The sequence below is a fragment of the Eptatretus burgeri genome, chromosome 5 (genome assembly GCF_056783735.1).
Source record: "Eptatretus burgeri isolate ZD-2024b chromosome 5, Ebu_testis_v1, whole genome shotgun sequence".
Classification (NCBI taxonomy): Eukaryota; Metazoa; Chordata; class Myxini; order Myxiniformes; family Myxinidae; genus Eptatretus; species Eptatretus burgeri.
The window spans coordinates 75124958-75146454 of NC_140965.1; the positions used below are offsets into that span (position 1 = coordinate 75124958).

The 21497-nt window shown below is 42.1% G+C and overlaps 1 long non-coding RNA gene across 1 annotated transcript in view; it reads left to right on the forward strand.

Moving 5' to 3' along the window:
* LOC147026714 (uncharacterized) overlaps window positions 1–21497 on the forward strand; it is a 249657-nt gene that overhangs the window by 206564 nt on the left and 21596 nt on the right. The window contains exon 10 of the long non-coding RNA XR_015058486.1: window positions 15948–16018. This is a non-coding gene — a long non-coding RNA (uncharacterized LOC147026714). The remainder of the gene's footprint in view (window positions 1–15947; window positions 16019–21497) is intronic.

A 21497-nucleotide genomic window follows, 5' to 3' on the forward strand; every position in this document is an offset into this window, starting at 1 on the left:
AATGATAATTACAAGCAGTATAATGAGCAATTTAAAAATGGCATGGTGTTTTTCATGCTTTCAATCAATGTATCACTGAACTTGCTACGTTTTGTAATGTTTCCACAATAAAACGTTCAAATAGTCCACTTTTTTTGAAACACCCTGATATGTATGTATTTTAAAAGGAAAAAAGGTGCATCCAAGCAAAAAAGCAATAAGTTATACTCTGCTGATCTAGTAATAAACAAGCAAGAGCAGATCTAGTCTCAGGCAACGTTTCACCGGGTTCCCAGCGAGCTTCCTCTGGCCAATAGACCCCAAGCCTCAGCACGTGTCCACTTTTATTTCCGAGGCGACAATCTGTTTCCGGTCACATGCCTGTGCGAGAGATCAATTGAGGAGTGTTTCTATTTTGCCCAACCTTAAGCAACAAACGGCAATGACATCCTCGATGGTCTGCTCTACTCTTTTTTTTATTATTTACTCATGGTATGGTATTGTATGTATGGGGATGAGTAAGTGTGCGTGTTCGTTCTTGTTTTTGTGTTTTTAGAGCACAAGCATGGCTGTGTTCATGTCCAGAATGGACATGGTGACGTGTGAGTTGCGTGCTTGGTGGAATTTCCGTTGGGTGTTGTAGATGTGTGGGGTTGAGCATTGTTTTTTTATTCACCTTGTCCAGCTGTTTGCACCATCCAGTTCTTGCTATTCGTCTCAAAGGTGTGTGTTTTGTGAATATGTTCATGGTATCCACAGTTAGACCACCTTTTTCGCTTTTTACATGCCATGCCTCCAGAATCAATCAGCACTATGTATATTGTATATATTGTTGTGGATTTTCGCCCGCCCAGCGTGCGGGCGACCCCCTTAAGCTCAATTGCGGCCGTGCGCGCCCACCGAACGAGTAATCCAGTCGCAGCTTTCGGATCAACGCCGAAACCCAGCTACGGGTGTTGTTAACCACACCATAAACTAGCCAACTCTTCTGTCCACACGCTACAGGGTTGATCGCCAAATTGTCGACGTACCTAATTGTTCGCGCAGACAGAAATGCCGGGGATTTATACCTCAACGGAGCCTGCACGAAAACGAGCCGCTTTAAGCAGCTCGTTCCATTTGCGATTGCCGAGCGGTTTTAAATCGCCAAGCCCCGTCAGACCAGATGTACGTTTTATCAGCTTATAATCAGCCAGCTAATTATTCCGAACACAATTATGGCAGTCAATGGAGGAAGGGACGCAACAAGCAGGTGACATTCAAAAATGGGGAACATTTATTTGCACACGTAAGCAATGCAATGAATGGAGGTGGGGGACAAGACACGAGTAAAAAAACCTACAGCCAATATATATTTATTATGTACATGCACTTAAAACAATTCTACTTACGGACAAGGTGCCACAGACTTTCATGCAAAATGAAAGAAAGAAAGAAAGAACAGGGCTCGTAAGCCTTTAATGTTCCTCGGAACTGGGATGACCGAAGGAGCTCCGAGAGGCTGGGGAGGTTAGCTCACCACCTTCGTGATGACTCGATGGGTCCTTTGGTCGGCGACCCTCTGTATCTGTCTCGTCGTCAACGCGGCAGCTGTTGTAACGGCGGCTTGGCTGGTCCAGGGCCTAGCAGCGTGGCCTGGTCAATCGGGCCTGGCCGCCGACGCTTCAGAGGAGTGAACGGGCCTTGCTCTTTTAGAGTTGATGCTCTTTAAGAGCCCACTCACTCCTCAGCGTCGCTCGATCGACTCGGGGCCTGATCGCTCAGACCGTTACGTAGCTGGCTGGCGACTTCTCCCGACTCCAACTCGACTGCCTCCACCGACCAACAATGACCAACCACAACCAACAACGCCTCCAACAACTTGGTGACTTGGCTGGCTCCAACGACGAACGAACTCCACTCCTCCGACCGACAACGCTCTTGGCGTTGAAACGCACCTTTTTATAGCCCGGAGGGGAGGGGTCGCTCTGGGCTTCATCGCCCAAAAATTAGCGCTCACCCTCCTTTCAACTTTGAACCTTCACCCCCGGCTTGCTCCGCCCCATTCACCGTTATGATCCGATCTCGCCGTCAAACGCGGCCGTGTTTGAAATCACTTTGCCACTGTCGAGGATGCCATCGTGTTTGTTTGTGGAGATGTTGTTTGTTGGGGATGTTGTTGTTGGTGGTGAAAAGATGGCGGTGTTGTGGAGATGCTGGTGAGGAGATGTTGGCGGTTATGGAGAAGGTGGTGAGGAGATGATTGTTTAAAATAAAGATAGAAAAGAATAACTACCTCAAAGGTTCACAGCCCGGCACACGAATAAATCCCGTTATACATCAGTGGGGAAATCTAACCTGGACACACACTTATCGACATAACTGATCTTCGGGGAACGTGAATGGTGATCTGTGAATTTCCACAACCGTAACAACATATATATATATATATATATATATATATATATATATATATATATATATATATATATATATATATATATATATATTACTTGTGTGTGTATGCACATACCAATATAGACATAGACTTTTAAAGGGCAAATGATGAAACCTCTCCTACTTTTCTGGGTATTCCCTTGCTACATGTACACGGATGTCCCATTAATATGGTAACACGTTGAAGCCATCTGTGTATAAATCTTTTGGATGCATAAGCAGCCATTTCAAGGCACAGTCTTTGACGACTTCATTATTCTTAAACATAATGCTACCCAGCTGTTGCGTGAGAGGTCCAAAGAAATGGAAATAATGATGTCACAAGTTGACTATCCATGTTCTACACTTGACTATCCATGTTCTTTGAGGTCTGATGTTGTGGCCTTCCTGTGGTACCCAGCATCATGTACTCACCTTATTGAAGACCAACTAAAAATGAATGAATATATAAACATCTCCCACACTGAAAGGTAATTGTTTTACATTTTCACGTATACTAATCGTGCTGTTCTCCAAAATCTGCTCTTCAACGCATTCAATGTTTTCGTGATTAGATGCAGTTCATGGATGTGAGAATGCTCAAAATCACTCAATAGTTCACGATACGTTTTGAACTCAGTGTACCAATGAAACACAAATATGTGAAAGACATGCCTCTCCAAATTGTAGTCTCCTGTGAATGTCTGCCGGTTTCATGTTCTTCAAAAGCAACTTCATGATACCTCTGTTCCACAGCATGTTTGCTGTCATCTTGTTATATTCTACCCAGAATGCTTTGATGAGTGTTGATGTCACTTCCGTATGTTACACTCATGGTGAACAAAATCTCAGCAATAAAATATATTTCTATGAATACATCAAGCTGAAGGGGTTAATTCGTGAGTTATTTTGCAGGGAATGTTAGCTTCAGGTATTTTGTAACGACAGCCGAGCAGCTGCCACAATCAGGTGTATAGAAAGCTCCTTGTCACCTCAGCCACCGTCGTCTGCTCTTTGCCTCCTTTAATTAACGCTCTTAATCCCTCCCAATCATATTTTTTTCCCTCCCCACATGGCTGCCACATCGACATGGCGGGTCCTTGTGCGCGAGATCTCAGGAGTGTAACTTAAGCATGCATTGCAGACATAGTGGTACTATGGTGGGATGCCCAGAAACCAACATGGCAGATACACATGTGTGACCCTTGGTGGGGCGGGGGGAACCTCGGTGGGGAAGGAGGTTAGGTCAACCACCAAAGAGGTCAACAATTGACCGTATCCTTGCTCTTTGGGTCCTCATCAAATGCAGATTTGAGTCTCAGCAGTGGCTGCTTGCAGCTTATGTCGATCTCTGCAAAGCATTCGATTCAGTGAATCGGGATGCCCTCTGGAGGATTCTTGGTCTTCGTGGGGTGCCACCAAAACTGATCAATCTGATGTCTGAACTCTACTCTGGTACTGAGAGTGCTGTGAGATGTGGTCATACCATCTGTGACTTATTTCCAATTGTTACTGAAGTTTATCAGGGGTGTGTACTGGCTCCCACACTTTTCATCGCTTGTATGGACTGGATTCTGGGAAGGATGTAGGAGAGATCAAGCTGAGTTGCATCGTTTGGGAATGTCAAGATCTCTGACCTTGATTTCGCAGATGATGCAGTCATCTTGGCGGAGACTCTAGATATCCTTTTGGGGGCCCTCGAGGTGCTGAACGAGGAGGCGGAGCCACTGGGATTACGGGTTTACTGGGTCAAAAGTTAGATCCAGGCTTTCAATGACATCTTGGATGCTGCTATCTTGTCTGTACCTGTTTGTGGCGAGGATGTTGAGGTCACCGAGAGATTCACTTACCTTGGCAGTGATATTCATGTCTCTGCTGGCTGTGAGCCAGAGGTCAATCAACGTCTGGGTCGGGCCTGGGTAGTCATGAATTCACTGGATCATGGGGTGTGGCACTGCCGGCATCTGTGTGGGAGGACGAAAGTCTGAGTCTTCAGGTCCTTGGTGCTTCCAGTCTTGCTCTACGGATGTGAGATGGTGACATAATTCCTTTGGTACCAGGTCTCTTCGGAGAATCCTTGGCTATCACTGCTCGGACTTTGTGTCCAATCAGCAGTTGCTGAGAGAGACTAAAATGAGATTTGTTACCTGCATAGTCCGTGAGTATCAGCTGCGGCTGTATGGACATGTGGCTTGTTTTCCTGATGCTGATCCTGCTCACCATATTTTCTCAGTAAGGGAGCCTCGTGAGTGGAGGAGGCCAATCACGTTCCTCTTGGTTGCAGCAGGTTGATCAGCATCTCAAGGAGATGGGTATTGGCCAGGCATCTGTCTGGGGGATAGCCAGATGCAGGCCCCTGGAGTACCGGCAGAAAATGGATGCAGTGACCCACTTCTCAGGTGCATGCTCCCATACCTGATCTGACCGCCTTCATCCATGTACATAAAAACAGGATGAACTAGAATGGCACTCGGTGGAGTGCATACCTCCATAAAACTGTACAATTTAGTCTTGTATCCCACTGATAGACCAGATCTTCATCCAGACCTTAACCAAAACCTAATCAGCTTGTTCTTGTCACCTCCCCAACTCGTACACCAAGTTTTATCATAATCCATCCACAACGTTTTGAAATATTATGCTATATGTTGTTTTTGGCCCCATTTCTCAATGGTGAAGAATCGCTTTAAAAATTAAAGAAATTCTGCTATCCGAATGCGGCTATTCAACAAAATCGAATCAATTTGTCCTCGTCACACTCCCAAACTCTCCACCAAGTTTCATCCAAATCTGTGTATAACTTTTTGAGATATCCTGTTCAAAGACAGACAGACAAACAAGGGTGAAAACAACCTCCGTCCACCTTTGGTGGCTGAGATAATTAGAATCAACATATCGTTTGTCTTGCCAGGACAAATTTTTTTGGCAGTCGAAGGATTTTATGCATTTTAGAAGCCTCTTACACTCTCTGTCCATTCAGCAATCTCGTCAGACTTTTCGGGTGGCCCCATGATGGGGCATTTTTGCCCCCATGTCCCACCTGGCAAAAGGCAGGGGGGTAATTGCCAGGGGCGTTCGTGACAATCTCTCAAGCAGATGCAGAGAAAACTAATTTAAAAGCGAATAAATGTTAAAAATGAGGGCGGAAGAAAAAAAAAAAAGAAGGAAAAAGTGAGGGCCTCAGCCGACGTTCCACAAGATTGTTAAGGATGGTTGTGGATGGATGGCTATTACTATTTTAAAAAGGACACTTGCTTGAGGTGGATCAATGCGAGTCATAAATGTAGCCAAAAATCATTGAATTTTCATAAGGCAAACCAATTTTCACATGGCAGAACCGATTTTCACAAGGCAGAACCCTCTTCTGCTCCTCCCTCTACCCCACCACCCTGGCATCCTAGATTCTGTGTGCACAGATTCAACACAATCCATCCATAGCATTCATCTCCCATTACTTTTCAGTACAAATTTGGTTGTGATCTTTGTTTACATTGTTATTATTAGGCCATATGAATGTCCTGTGTGTTTTGTCTCGTACTCCAGTGCTTCTGCACTTGTGCTAGTTTATAAAGTACTGCACACTTGTTCCATTTATACCTGTCCTGTGTTCTTGTGCAATTTTATTTGGCCGAGGCCAAGAAAAGCATGGTCGGCGCCGTTTATTCCTGATGCATGATGCACCCTGCAACCTATGCCTACACAAAAAAGACTTTTTGGAACGGCAGTTGCATTTTCCATCCAATCATCATGTAACTGTTCAAAAAAACAACTCTCATGACAATCGCTCAAGCGGATGCAGAGAAAATTAATTTAAAAGCGAATCAAGGTTAAAAAGTGAGGGTGGAAGAAAAAAGAAGACGAAAAAAAGTGAGGGCCTCGGCCGACGTTCCACAACATTGTCAAGGATGGTTGCTGGATGGCTATTACTATTTTAAAAAAAGGATACTTGCTTGAGGTGGATCAATGCGAGTCCCAAATGTAGCCAAAAATCGTTCAATGTAACCGGACTTCTCAATGCTGAACCATATACGGGTACATTTTGTGCACACAATTGCGGAATCTTTGATGCCCAATTCCAATTGCAGCAGTCGTGTAAGCAAAAGCCAAAACTTTCATGTGCGCCAAATATGTTGGCTCCAAACACGTACAAAGGAAAGTGATTTACACAAGGCAGAACCACAACTGCTTCCGACAAGCGAACAAATAAACTTTGATTTTTTTTTTGTTATTCTTCGTCATCTAAAATCTTCATTCATCATCACTTACATGTCACCTCTTCCCCTTTAATTTTACTGTATTTTGTTAAAAGAAGTTTCCTTTATCTTAAACAAATGAGAATGTTTGTCCTTAAACAAGTTATTTTGACACGAGATAAGTAGATCAGTTTCAGTTTCTTCGTTGTTGTTTTTTTTCCCAATCAGTTTCCTTTACTTGCAGCTTTTGCAAATAGTGGGGCGGCTGAGCTGATCAATTGTGCACTTTCCCTTAAAAGCATGAAACTTGGTACATGGTTAGAGTAATACAATACAAAGATTTTTAGTCCAGGGGCCACCGGAAATTGCACCCCATATGGTGGCCATCTTGGATTTCAAAATGGTCACCAGTGTGGATCTGTTTTGTTAAATATCTCCTTAACTAGTACAGATATCGAGACAGTTGAACCACCTATACCTACATTTTACAGCTCGAGGAAGCCAATGGTGACATAAAATGTTTGAAAATTGTGGCTGCCATCTTGAAATCAAGATGGCCGCCATTGACAAACTATTTTGCTCAATATCTCATTAAGTAGTAAAGATATCAATACAGTTTTGATATCTCATGCACGGGATAGCAGTACAACATAGTTGGTAGCAGATGACAGACCATACATGGGGAATGACAAAAATACGCATTGTGCAAAATGCAAGTGGTACTATGGAACGCCAAGACTTCCCAAACATTGTCGGCATGTCCGCTAAGTATATTAGTATATTAATATCTAGTAATAATATTAAGTATATTAATATCTCATATTAACTACTACCAGTTAAAACTGTAATGATATCTTTACTACTTTATGAGATATTAATATACTTAATATTATTACTAGATATTAATATACTAATATACTTAGCGGACATGCCGCCAATGTTTGGGAAGTCTTGGCGTTCCATAGTACCACTTGCATTTTGCACAATGCGTATTTTTGTCATTCCCCATGTATGGTCTGTCGTCTGCTACCAACTATGTTGTACTGCTATCCCGTGCATGTGCACGGGTATCACTAGTACATATGTGTATATATATATATATATATATATATATATATATATATATATATATATATATATATATATATATATATATATATATATATATACACACCAGGGGGTTGACTCAGCCTGCCATCCTTCCGAGGTCGGAAAAATGAGTACCATTGTACTGGGCCGGTGTATACCCCAGTTAAAATAGGTGTACCATATCCCTGTGTCGTTAGAGGTGACCAGGGTTGCATCAGGAAGGGCATCCGGCGTAAAACATGTGCCAAATCACGATGCGGATCATATGGATGATCCGCTGTGGCGACCCCTAACGGGAGCAGCCGAAAGAAGAAGAAGAAATATATATATATATGTATATATATAAATATATATAAATATATATATATATATATATATATATATATATTATCCCTGTGTCGTAAGAGGCGACCAGGGTTGCGTCAGGAAGGGCATCCGGCGTAAAACATGTGCCAAATCACTATGCGGATCATACGGATGATCCGCTGTGGCGACCCCTAATGGGAGCAGCCGAAAGAAGAAGAAGAAGATATATATATATATATATATATATATATATATATATATATATATATATATATATATATATATATATATATATATATATATATATATATATATATATATATATATATAGTCAGGTAGGAGAGATAAAAAAGGGACAAGGAGAGAGGAGGGAGAGAGATAGGGGTAATGGGGAGAGTGAAGGGGGGGAGAGGGAGGGTAGAGAATGGAGGGGCACACACACACACACACACACACACACACACACACACACACACACACACACACACACACACACACACACACACACACACACACACACACACACACACACACACACACACACACATATATATATATATATTCAGCTCAAAAACGACATTTGTGCTACAATATCTCAAAGTTTTCAACGGATTCGGATGAAACTTGGTGGAGAGGTTGGGAGTGTGACAAGGACAAGTTGATTAGATTTTGTTGAAATATATCTATAAATATATATTTGACACCTTCCACACTCCTCTTGCTCGAAGAAGATGAATAAAGCAACCCAAGAAGACCTACACAAGGTAAGCACTTTGTTGTTTCAAACCCTTCCCAGAGTTCCTCCACAGCTATAAAGACGTTCACACATACTGTAGTACACACATGAGAATCCCAATGCTGCACACCCCATCAGCTACCAGATTGGTTTCATCGCTTATTGGTGAATCATTAGCGACAGCAATGCATACCAATAAGGCTCCCTTCTTGGTTTGCTTTATGTAGGCTTTCTTGGGTTGCTTTATGCATCTTATTCGACTCGAGGAGTGTGGGAGACGTCAATTATTTAAATAATCCTAGCCGCCTGAGTGTAGTTGATTCGGTGAGAGCTGATTGGCTATTCCCTCCATTCACAGGTGAGATATGTGGGTGGATCTTTATTGTTAAAAAAAAGATATATATATATATATATATATATATATATATATATATATGTATATATATATATATATATATATATATATGTATATATATATATATATATATATATATATATATATATGTATATATATATGTATATATATATATATATATATATATATATATATATATATATATATATATATATATATATATATATATACATATACACATACTGGCAAATACAGCCCATCACTTTGCTGACTGTGATATTAAAGGGGGGGTAGAAAGAGGGAGAGGAAGGATAGAGGAGGGAGAGGGGTCGGAGAGAGGGAGAGGTGTCGGAGAGAGAAAAAGGGAACGGAGAAAGGGAGAGAGGTAGAGAGGGATAGGAGTAAGAGGGAGAGTGGAGGGGAGAGGGACGGAAGGGTAGAGAGTGGAGGGGCACAAGAGGAGAGGAGACGTGGGGAGGGGGATTCTGGCAGATGTGATGCCCAGTTTAACGTCAATCCGAGAGATGGCACACACGTTGATGAATCACCCTGGCTGTGAAACACCGGGATGACTTATAGCTGGGTTGGGATTCAAACTCAGGCGAGACAGCTTTGAGCGAGTGTGTGTAACTCTCCGCGATCCTGCCGTGATCTGGTGCTTCATTGCTTCAGAAAAACTGAATTGATCTGAGTAGCAGTTACAACTGCTTCAAATTTTTTTTTTAAACTTAAAACAACAACATTTCATTTGTCCAAATTGCACATTCTTTGACAGCCCTTCCTCTACTCGACCTCCCAAGAGTTGTACAGTGGTGGAGGGGGTTTGGCAGGAGGATAGCGTGAGGGGAAGGCAGGGAGAGGAGAAGAGAAGGCAGTGAGACGGGAAGGCAGCGAGAGGGGAAGGGAGGGGAAGGCAGCAAGAGGGGAAGGGAGGGGAAGGCAGAAAGAGGGGAAGGCAGCAAGAGGGGGAAGCAGCGAGAGGGGAAGACAGCGAGAGGGGAAGACAGCGAGAGGGGAAGGGAGGGGAATACAGCGAGATGGGAAGGGAGGGGAAGGCAGCGAGAGTGGAAGAGAGTGAGAGGGGAAGACAGCGAGAGGGGAAGGGAGGGGAAGACGGCGGGAGGGGAAGACGGCGGGAGGGGAAGACGGCGGGAGGGGAAGACGGCGGGAGGGGAAGGGAGAAGAAGGCAGGGTGATGGAAAGGGAGGGAAGGCAGCACGAGGGGAAGGCAGCGCAAGGGGAAGGGAGGGGGAGGCAGAATGAGGGGAAGGGAGGGTAAAGCAGTGTGAGGGGGAGGCAGCATGAGGGAGGGAAGGCAGTGTGAGGGATGGGGGAGGCAGCATGGGGGGGTGGCAACATGAAGGGAGGGCAAGCGAAAGCAGCGTGAGGGGATGGCCCATCCGGATGGAGAGAGTGGTGGATGAGTGAGGAGGTAAGGATAAAGAGAAGAGTGGGAGTGAGGAAGGAAGGGGTGCAAGGAGGGGTGGGGGAAGGGAAGGCAGCATGAGGACAGGGAAAGGTAAGGCAGTGTGAGGCGAGGGAAAGGTAAGGCAGTGCGAGGGGATGGTCTTTCCGGACATGTCTGGAGAGATAGATAGGGTGGGGAGAGAGAGAGAGGTGTTGGAGGAGGGTGCTGTGCTGAATGAGGAGGGAGTGGAGTGAGGATGGAGCAAAGAGAGAATGGTGTGGGGAGAGGGGGGTTTGCAGAGAGAATACGTTATGCTTTATGAACAGCATGTGCGTGCGCACACACAGACAACAGATACGCACACACAGACACACACAGACACAGACACAGACACACACACACCCTTCAGAAAGTATTCACACCCCTCAACTTATGTCACATTTTGTTGTGTTACAGCCTGAATTTAAAATGGACTACATGAAAATTTTTGTCACTGAGCTACACAAAATCCCCGATCATGACAAAGTGAAAACACGTTTTTAGAAATTTTTACAAATCAATTAAAAATAAAAGCTGAAATGTCGTACATCAATAAGAATTCAACCCGTTTCCTCGGACACTCCAAATTGAGCTCAGGTGCATCCAATTTCCTTTGATCATCCTTGAGATGTCTACAACTTGATTTGAGTTCACCTGTGGCCAATTCAATTGATTAGACATGGTTTATAAAGAAACACACCTTTCTATATAAGGTCCCACAGACAGTGCATGTCAGAGTAGAAACTCAACCATGAAGTCCAAGGAACTGTCTGAAGAACTCAGAGATGGAATTGTGAGGAGGCATAGATCTGGGGAAGGGTATAAAACAATTTCTGGAGTGTTGAAAGTTCCCAAGAGCACAGTGAGCTCCATCATTAGGAAATGGGAGGAATGTGGAACTACCCAGACTCTTTCTATAGCTGGCCATCCAACCAAACTGAGCAAATGGGCAAGAAGGACTTTGGTCAGGGAGGTGACCAAGAACCCAATGATCACACTGACCGAACTACAGAGTTCTTTGTCTGAGATGGGAGAACCTGCTGGAAGGACAAGTCTCTGCAGCACTTCACAAATCTCGGCTTTATGGGAGAGTGGCCAGACGGAAGCCACTCCTGAGAAAAAGGCATGACAGCATGCCTGGAGTTTGCAAAAAGGCATGTGGAAAATTGAGAGCATGAGGAAAAATATTCTGTCGTCTGATGAGATGAAAATTGACCTCTTTGGCCTGAATGCAAACACTACATCAGGTGGAAACTGAGCACAGCTCATCACCCATCTAACACCATCCCTACCATGAAGCATGGTATTGGCAGCATCGTGATATGGGGATGCTTTTCAGTGGCAGGGACTGGGAGACTTGTAGGGATAGAGGGAACAATGAATGGAGCCAAATACAGGTAAATCCTTGAGGAGAACCTGCTTCAGAGTGCAAAAGACCTTTGACTGTGGCAAAGCTATACATTCCATCAGGACAATAACCCCAAGCATACAGCCAAAGCAACACTGGAATAGCTTCAGAACAAGAATGTGAAAGTCTTTGATTGGCCCAACCAAAGCCCAGACTTGAATCCCATTGAGAATCTGTGGAAAGACTTGAATATTGCTGTTCACCGACACTCCCCATCCAACTTGACAGAGCTTGAACAAATCTGCAAGGACGAATGGGAGAAAATCCCCAAATCCAGATGTACAAAGATGGCCAGCTCTGGGAAGAGTCTGGATAGTTCCATATACTTTCCTTTTCCTAATGATGAAGCTCAATGTGTTCTTGGGAACTTTCAACACTTAAAAATTGTTTTATACCCTTTCCCAGATCTATGCCTCCTCACAATTCTATATCGGAGTTCTCTGGACAGTTCCTTGGACCTCACGGTGGAGTTTCTGCTCTGACCTGCACTGTCAACTGTGGGATATAATATAGAAAGGTGTGTTTGTTTCTAAATCATATCCAATCAATCAAATTGGCCAAAGGTGAACTCCAATTAAGGTGTGGAAACATCTTAAGGATGATCAGAGGAAATTGGATGCACCTGAGCTCAATTTGGAGTGTCATAGCAAAGGGGTTGAATACTTATTGATGCAAGACATTTCAGCTTTTCATTTTCAATTAATTTGTTTAAGTTTCTAAAAACATTTTCACTTTGTCATTCTGGGGTATTTTGTGTAGATCTGTGACAAATTAAAAAAATGTAATCCATTTTAAATTTAGGCTGCAACACAAGAAATTGTGACAAAAGTCAAGGGGTGTGAATACTTTCTGAAGGCAATGTGTGTATAGATGTACTAGTGGGGTGTGCTTACACATTGTGTCAGCATACGAACCGTGCTTCCCTATTGTCTTGGGTCACTCACCTGCATTTGATTTTCACTTATTTATATTTTCATTTACAGATGCTTTCCGAAGGTTCTGTAATTTTTCCCGGTGTATCGGCTTCGATGTCCATCAACACACTAAATTTCAGCTTTCTACATATATATATATATATATGTAGTGTGACAAGCACTCCCCTGATCTCCATTGGACGTAGTCCTACACAAAGATGACAAGTTCAATATCAGTAAAACATCAAATGGAGCCACTTATCTGGTTTTCAGGCTTGTTTACCCTCATCAGGATCTTATGTTGATAAATTGGTGTGGTGTTGATGTGGTGCAGGCATGATGGGCTGAATACTCTCCACCTGTGTCTGAATTCCTTGTATCTCCTTGTATTTCCTTGTGTCAGGATGGCATACTGATAAATATCCAAAAAATGATGACCACGTTTGGCATTTAAACATCAGACTATTATGGTGAGCATCGATGTGGATTATGTCTCACACCTTCAAAGATATATATATATATATATATATATATATATATATATATATATATATATATATATATATATATATATATATATATATATGAAAGACCCATCCAATTCCTTCACTGATGAATGGAGGGAAGAGCCAATCAGCTCTCACCTAATCAACTAAACCCAGGTGGCTGGGATTATATAAACAATTGACCCCTCCCATACTCCTCCAGCCAAAGAAGCTGCAGAAAGCAACCCAAGAAGAGGTAAATGCTACGCTGTTTAGAACCCTTCCCAGAGTTCCTCAACAACTATAAAGACGTTCAAACATAGTACACACATGAGAATCCCAATGCTACACACCCCCTCAGCTACCGGACCGGTTTCATCGCTTATTGGTTGTCTGCACTATCGCTGATGATTCGCCAATAAGTGATGAAACCGGTCCAGTAGCTGAGGGGGTGTGCAGCATCTCACTATTCTCTGGGTAAAGTTCTCTGATCCCCAAGCTGGAAGATGCACCAATCAAAAAACATCCTTATTAACATGCTGGTATTGACCAACTATGGACACATCTTTTTGTTCTGTGAATCTCTCAATCAATGCTACCAGAAGAGCTGCTCTGGTATCTCAAACTCAAGTTTCCATCGAGACCTTCTGCCACTGAAACTGTGTACAAGTGCCAAGGATCCACCTTAAAAAAATTCTGTTATGGATCTAAAATCTGGTCGCAATCATATGCATTACGTCACATTGTCGAGAGTAACGTCAAGGAAAGGTTTATTCCTTCTCGATCTTGGTGGTAAACAGATTTCAGTATCCGCTGATGTCAAAGCTGAAATGGCTCATATGCGTACACATGTGCCAAGCTCCAGCTGTGCTGCACACCTGTTTACCATCACCTGCCCTCGGTATGGAAAATCATATTCCAGAATACACGGTCTTTTCACAAACATCTTCCTGATTTCATCGCTGATCCAAATTTTTGGCTGCTCATATAATTGGCATCACTGAAGCGAGATTGATACATTCAGACAGTTCTCAAAATTATGCTGTTCCTGGATGCGTAATGATCAGAAATTATCAATCCCCAGCAAATTCCCAAAATGGTCCTGCACATGGTATAGTGGTGGATGTAAATCATGACAGACACATCACAAAAACACATAAATACTCAAATCCTCTGCCGTTACGATGCCATTACACTTCAAGTAGCTGTTGTGTACATGGCTTCTAAATATCAAGTTCCTAACAGCTGCTTTTTGTGAAATGGCACAAACTGTCGACTCGTCAAATACACTGGTTCTCATTGGTGACTTCAATGAGGATACAGTCCAACAAACACCTTTCCTTGCTCACATCACGGCAACCTTCTTTGTACATCATTTCACAACTGAACTGATCACTGAACACAATACCACACTCGATGTGGTGTTCTCCAACAGTCAGCATACTGAATGTGGCATCATTGAATGTTATTGGTCAGATCACATATCCCTGTGGACAACATTACCATAACATTGGTTCATTGATGCATTTTGCTGATTCCATCCCATGTTGACTTCCTCCTCAGTATCATTATGCTACCAGGTGATGGCCCAGGGGTATTTGCTTTTCTATTTCTTTATATACTAGCAGAGCATCCAGCCTCTGGGTGGGTCGAGTTTGTGCATTACTTGCTGAAAAAAGCATGGTCTGTGTTTTGCAAGAAGCCTATAGATGTTTGCGTGGTGTACACCTCAAAGGTTCAAGATGGTCTAAAAGTCTGTGTTTCAATAGTTGTCAGAGTTTCAGGGGTCAAAATGGTCTAAAAAGGTCTAAGTGGTCTGAAGCGCTAAAAGGTCAAGGCTCCAAGCTGTCTAACATGTCTGAAGGGTGTAAGGGGTTTAAATGGTGTTGAGGTCTCAAGCATCTAAAAGGGAGTCAAGGGACTTAAGGGTTGAAAAAGGTTTTGAGGGTCTGTGGGGTCTAAAAGTTCTAGGGGTCTAAAGGGTATAAAAGGGCGAAGGGGTTTAAAGATGTCGAAAGGCTCTTAAAGGTAAAAGAGGTCTAAAGGGTCCTGGGCTCGAAAGGGGTCTTAAGGTTATTAAGGATCTTCAGGTTGTAAAGGTTCTAACAGGTTCTATAGAGTCTAAAAGGGTCTCTGAGTTATAAAGGGTCTAACAGGATTTACAAGATCCTTGGGGTCTTAAATTCCTAAGGGTTAAGAGTCTTAGCGGTCTTTTGGGTCTTAAGTGTCTTGGGATCTCAAGATTCTTGGGGTATTTGGGATCTTAAGGTTTGAGATGATCACATGGGTCTATACATTTTCAAGGGGTCTAAAGGTATAGAGGAGTTTAAGCATGAAGGGGTCTAAAGGATGTAAATGTCTAATGGCATCTTAAAGGTCTTCTAAGGTCTAAGGGGTCTCAGCAGTCTAAACAGTTCAAAGGTTTAAAAGGTACTAGATGACCCATGAACCCTTTGGGTTCCCGTTGTGATGGCGGTTGGCAAAAAATCATTTCAAAAAAAAAAAAGAAAGATAGCTCCAGTGAACTATGCTGCAGAGGTTGTTTGCATTGATCAAATAATCCCGAAGAATACTTGACTGAATCGGAATTGATTTTTTAATATTTTTTTTTCATTGCCAGATTTGAATGAAACTTGATATTGCGCATCAATGTGAAAAAAAAACGGAGAAAGGAAAGTCGAAGAAATAATTGTGAGTAGTCTTCTAAACACAATTTTATTTATTCATGAACATGGAAGTATCAGATCAAAATGGCGATGTTTATTTTATGCTTAAAAATAAATTGTTCTTTGTTGATACTAAATGTTTGAGATTTTTAAATAAATAATTTCAAGAAAAAAAAAGATAGCTCCAGCAAACTATACCGCTGAGGTTGTTTGCATTGATTAAATTCTCCCGAAGAGTACTTGACTGAATCGGGAATTGATTTTTAAATAATTTTTTGTTGCCTGATTTGAACGAAACTTGATACTGCACACCACAGGAGAATGGTAAGTAAGGTGGCACTAAAAGTTTTGCACTATCGTGTACCGTTTTGGCTGTATTTTGGGAACATACATACATACATACATATATGCAAGATGAGAGTTTTAGTAATATATAGAAGATGTTCCAATTGTGCGTGAATAATATATATATATATATATATATATATATATATATATATATATATATATATGTGTGTAGTCAGGGCGCAACTGACGTTGAAACAGTACGTAATTAAGCGACATATAGTGGCTTCACGGACGGACTGTGTTTTTCGTTTTTATATACTAGCAGAGTACCCACCCTCTGCGTGGGTCGAGTTTGCACATTGCTTGCTGAAAAGAGTATAGTCTGTGTTTTACAAGAAGACTATAGATGTTTACATGGTGTACATCGAAAAGATTCTCGATATTCTGAAGGTATAGAGGGTGCCTTCCAATGGTAATTTAAGATGTCGAAAGTGTCTAATCTCGAAAGCATATCAAAAGGGTCGAAAAAGGTCTAAGTGGTCTGAAACTCCAAATGCTCAAGGCTCCAAGCTGTCTAACACAATGGTGTAAGGGGTCTAAAGGGAGTCAAGGGACGTCAGGGGTGTAAAGGTCGAAAGGGTCTGTGGGGGGAGGACAACGCAAATTCTCAATGTAAATGTGCATCTTGCGGCGAGCCTCCAGGTGGGGTATTACAAGGTTGTATAATACCTCCAGGTATGACAAGTCTCCACCATTTACAGGGCAGTATTCCTGTCCCCACCTTTTCCAATGCAGTGAGGTGTTTTGAATTATAAGCAGTTGGTATGTTTTTACTTCATGCATGTAACCCGGGTTTATGATTATTTTTGCCTATACATTAGCTGACAGTTGCCAATACATCACGCAAATAAAGGAATGCGTCAGAAGAACATGTTGCATGCTTGGAACAAGATCGCACATAGGCGGGTACTCTGCTGAAGTATCTAAAGTGTCAAAAGTGTCGTAAAGGTACAGAGTCTGAAGGAGTCAGAAGGTACAAAATTTCTGCATACATGAAAGAGACATAGAATGTGAAAATCACTACAGCAAGCTATAACATATTCTTATCCTTAAGCTCACATCAGCACAACACTAAAATGTCCAGGAACTGCAGCGCACTCATAGTCAAGGGTGCTGGAAGTTGGAGGGGGTCATGGGGGACAGAGGGTAAATGCCCCCCCTCCCCCCACTTTTTGTTGTGGAGCAAAATCCTTTTTTTGAGGGAGGACGACAAAAATAATTGTCTTCCCCTCTCCCACCCCCCCCCTCCAAAAAAAAAAAAACGAGAGAGGTAGAGAGTGAGATAAAAAGGAAATAAAATAAATACAACAAGAAAAAAAGCAATCAGAGATTGCAGACCATTGACAGGACTTGTTTTGTGTGGTGTTTGTGTAGTTTTGTGTGTGGTGTTTGTGTACTGGTGTGTTACCTTATTAGAACTGCCACTTTATAACTGCTGGATAGGATTCACATTTCAGCTGCTACTCCTCTACCCTCAAACCCATCCAGGCACAGCCAAGTGAGCCTTATTAAAAATAATAAGATTCAAACAATTAAATAATTCTGGTTGTCAGATCATGCGTCCGATCAGGTTGAAATTTAAAACCTATATCCCCCATCAATACTAAATCATAATTGTGAAGTTTCACATCAATCAATGAAGCGGATCAAGAGAAAATTTTTTTTTCAAGATTTTCACTCAATCCAATATGGCTGCCAGACCATGTGACCAATCAATTATTCATGAATACCCTGGTATCCTCGAGGATTGGGAAAATTTGTGTGAAGTTTCCCCTTGATCTGACCAGTCGTTCTGCAGAAGAAGATTTTTTATATATTGTCGGGTAAATCCAATATGGCTGCCAAACCATGCGACCTATGATGTCGTCAGTGTGAACCTTTTGTTCCTCATGGATAGGCGGTCATATGTGTAACGTTTCGCCTCGATCTGTTCAGTCGTTTCAGTGAAGAGGGTTTTTGAAGGTTAAAAGAAACCACAAAAACAATATGGCTGCCTAACCACGTAACCGATGGCATCATCAATTTTATTTTTGTCGCGGTTGCAGAACAAAACAGGAATCTCTGTGTGAACAAACAAACCCAAATGCAATACCTTCTCCTCTGGTGAGGGTAAAATTCTCAAATAAGTAGCTGGGGGGGGGCAGAGAAAGGCACTCCTTTCTCTTTGTTTTGCATCACTTATGGCATCTTATGGAAAAGGCATCACTTATGATGAAAAGGCACCCTTTTTCTGGCCCGTAGGCTGAGGGGGAGTTCGGGGTTAATTTCATATTTCAGGCCACTTTTAGTTGCTAAAATCTATCTATCAAAAGAATGACACCGATGGCAGCTAAGCCTGGGAAAATGTTAACACTGACCCGACAAAATAGAATTTCTAGGAACTTGAGATGATAAGTATATTACTACCGATGATCTGATCCAACATCTCGATGGTGTTTCTTGCATTCCGTGTGTCATTTTCTGGCCAAACCACAACAACAAGGGGAAATTTGTAAACTAGCCATTAATTTAATGGTGCAAAAGAAAGGAAAAGTGCAAGTAACATAAAGCTGCTCATTACCGCCATGAGGCCATGCAGTAAGCAAATATCTTTTCTCAAAGTGTGGAAAACCTCGAAGGAACAGCGTCAGCTCTGATAGACAAGACGGCGGCAAATATCCAATGGAACAGAGCTGTACTCGAGTCTGTGGCAGCTGAATTTCTCTTCTGTGCAAAGCAGTGCATTGCAGTGTGTGGGGACTCAGAGAACATCAATATTCCTGGCAACCCAGGCAATTATTTATTGAGCCTTCTGAAATGGATTGCAAAATACAATGTGACTCTGAACAACTACCTGCAGGCTCCACAAGTGAAGTGCATTACATATATGTCACCACAGACACAGAATCAACTGCTCGACATCATGGCTAAATTTATAAATTTGTGTCGTGTCATCAAGGAGATCGAACAAGCACTCCAGTAGCATGGCAGATTAAGTGACACCCCATAACAAAGAAAAACTTGCTTTGTGGGTTTGTTTTTTGGATGCAGAAAGTAATATAAAGGAAGAGTTTATCAAATCCTCCAAACACCCCCCCCCCCACACATTTTAAAACCAGGCTACAGCTCTGTTTTTGTAATGAAAAAGTGCTCATTTCATGTTTTTTTTTAATTTTGCCCCCCAATCCTGAAATGCTTCCGGTAGGCCCGCTCACAGTTATTTATAGGCACAGCACTGAAGGAAGTTAAACAGTATCAGACTCCAAAGCAAATAGAGGAAAAACTGGGTTAATGATGACAGTGAGACAGTGTAGCTAGCTGGAGGCAATGGCAACAGCTGCATCTAAATCAAAACAGGGGAGATGCATCTGATGATGATCAGGCAATTGCAACAGCATCAGGTTATCAACAGACTGTTATGGATGATCTGAGATGATGGTGAACAGCTACCTTGAAGCCCTGAAAGGAAGAATGACATTGAAGAGAATGCAAAAGTTGGTTGCATAGGTGGGAAAAAAAGAGGGATGAATGAGTGGAGGTGAGCAGTAATTCTGTATTTTGGCCGTTTCACCAGAAAGGGGGTTGCTGGTAGACTGCATGCACCTTGACGAAACCGGTGGGTGGAGGGAGGAGTTGCATATAAAGGACAGAGAGTGCAAGACCAGAAAGGAAGCGTTAGAAGATAGAGAGACCACTGACCTGTCTGTAATGGGAAAGTGATACATCCATAAACTCGGCTTCATCACGGGAGATTCCAATGATTTTGAACACCTTGGTTTCCATGATGTAAAGCTAAGCAAGGTGTGAGGCAGGGGTGCCAGCCCAGAGGAGAGAGCAGTACTCTATCACACTGCGGATGAAGGCCTTGTCCATGGAGAGGAGTTTAGGTGTACCAAGAAAGGACTTTACATGATAGAGGATACCCATTCGGCAACTGGCTTTGGAGGCCAACTTTGAAGGTGGTTTCCCCCAAGAAAGATCATGGCTGATTGCGAGGGCCAAAAGTTTGAGTGACTGAACTTCTTCAAGAGAATTGTTGAAGTAGATGAGAGGGTTCACCAGATTGTCCTTTTGGGGAGACACAGTGAGAGTGTGAGATTTGTCAGCATTGAAAGACATATTTGAAGTGTTTGACAGTCTCATGCATTGCCATTTCGGTCATCATTGAGCTGGCCATTGGTCGAAAATAATCTTCGCTTAAGGCTTCATCTTGTGGTCCATTGGGGAGTAGTCTTCAGGTGAGGTCTTAAGTGATGTTGTAGATCTGTGTGTGGATCACACGCTTGTTTACACGGCATCCATGTCTACTGGGTCCAACGTAACCTGCAAAATTACATCTTAGCCCTCTAGATCATGCAATTAATCTTCACGTTATACATCTTAATTGTGCTATACAACCTAATTTCAAAAACCAATGATACTAAACACAGTGAACAAACTACAAAGCATTTCCAAATGCAAAGCCACATCTACTTTGTTATCGAACTAAACTTGACCAAAACTACAGCTAAAAAATGAAAAAATGTGAATTTTATCATTTAATGTTCTCCATGTTCTCATAATAAGGGTTTGTTGACAATTTAATGACAAACCTTCAAATAGTAAAAACGTTATGATTGGACAGACACACAAGGCCAAATGGTAAATAAATTAAGAAACACAGAAGCGATTATAGCTAGAGAGTTCATAGAACACGTTACCCTGTAATGTTTAAGTATATAAATTAAATTTAAATAAAAATTGTAAAAGTTGTATAAATTAATTAATTCTGGGATTTACCACCATTTTACAATCTTTGATAGTGTTTATAACACAACCTTATATAACACGTTACATTAGTTATTCGTACCTGTTGTATGTGTCCTTTATGCCGTCCTTAAAAACAGGAAGGTTTCCTGTTTCGAATGATTTTCAATTTTGTTTGACTGTCAGGCAGACAGATCAACAAAAAATTCTCTCACTCCTCTGTAAGAAGATAGATCATTGTAAGCATGTGTGATCAGGATGAACTCAGAGACAAAGTACTGTTAAATGGCAGGTTTGTTTTCTGATTCATGTTCAAAATATAACATTCAATTATTTAAAGAAGTTGTTCCTCCATCATAAACTGACATTTATAGACAGACATACGGACAGCCGGACAGACAGAAATGAACCAATTTCTTAAGCCTGCTTTT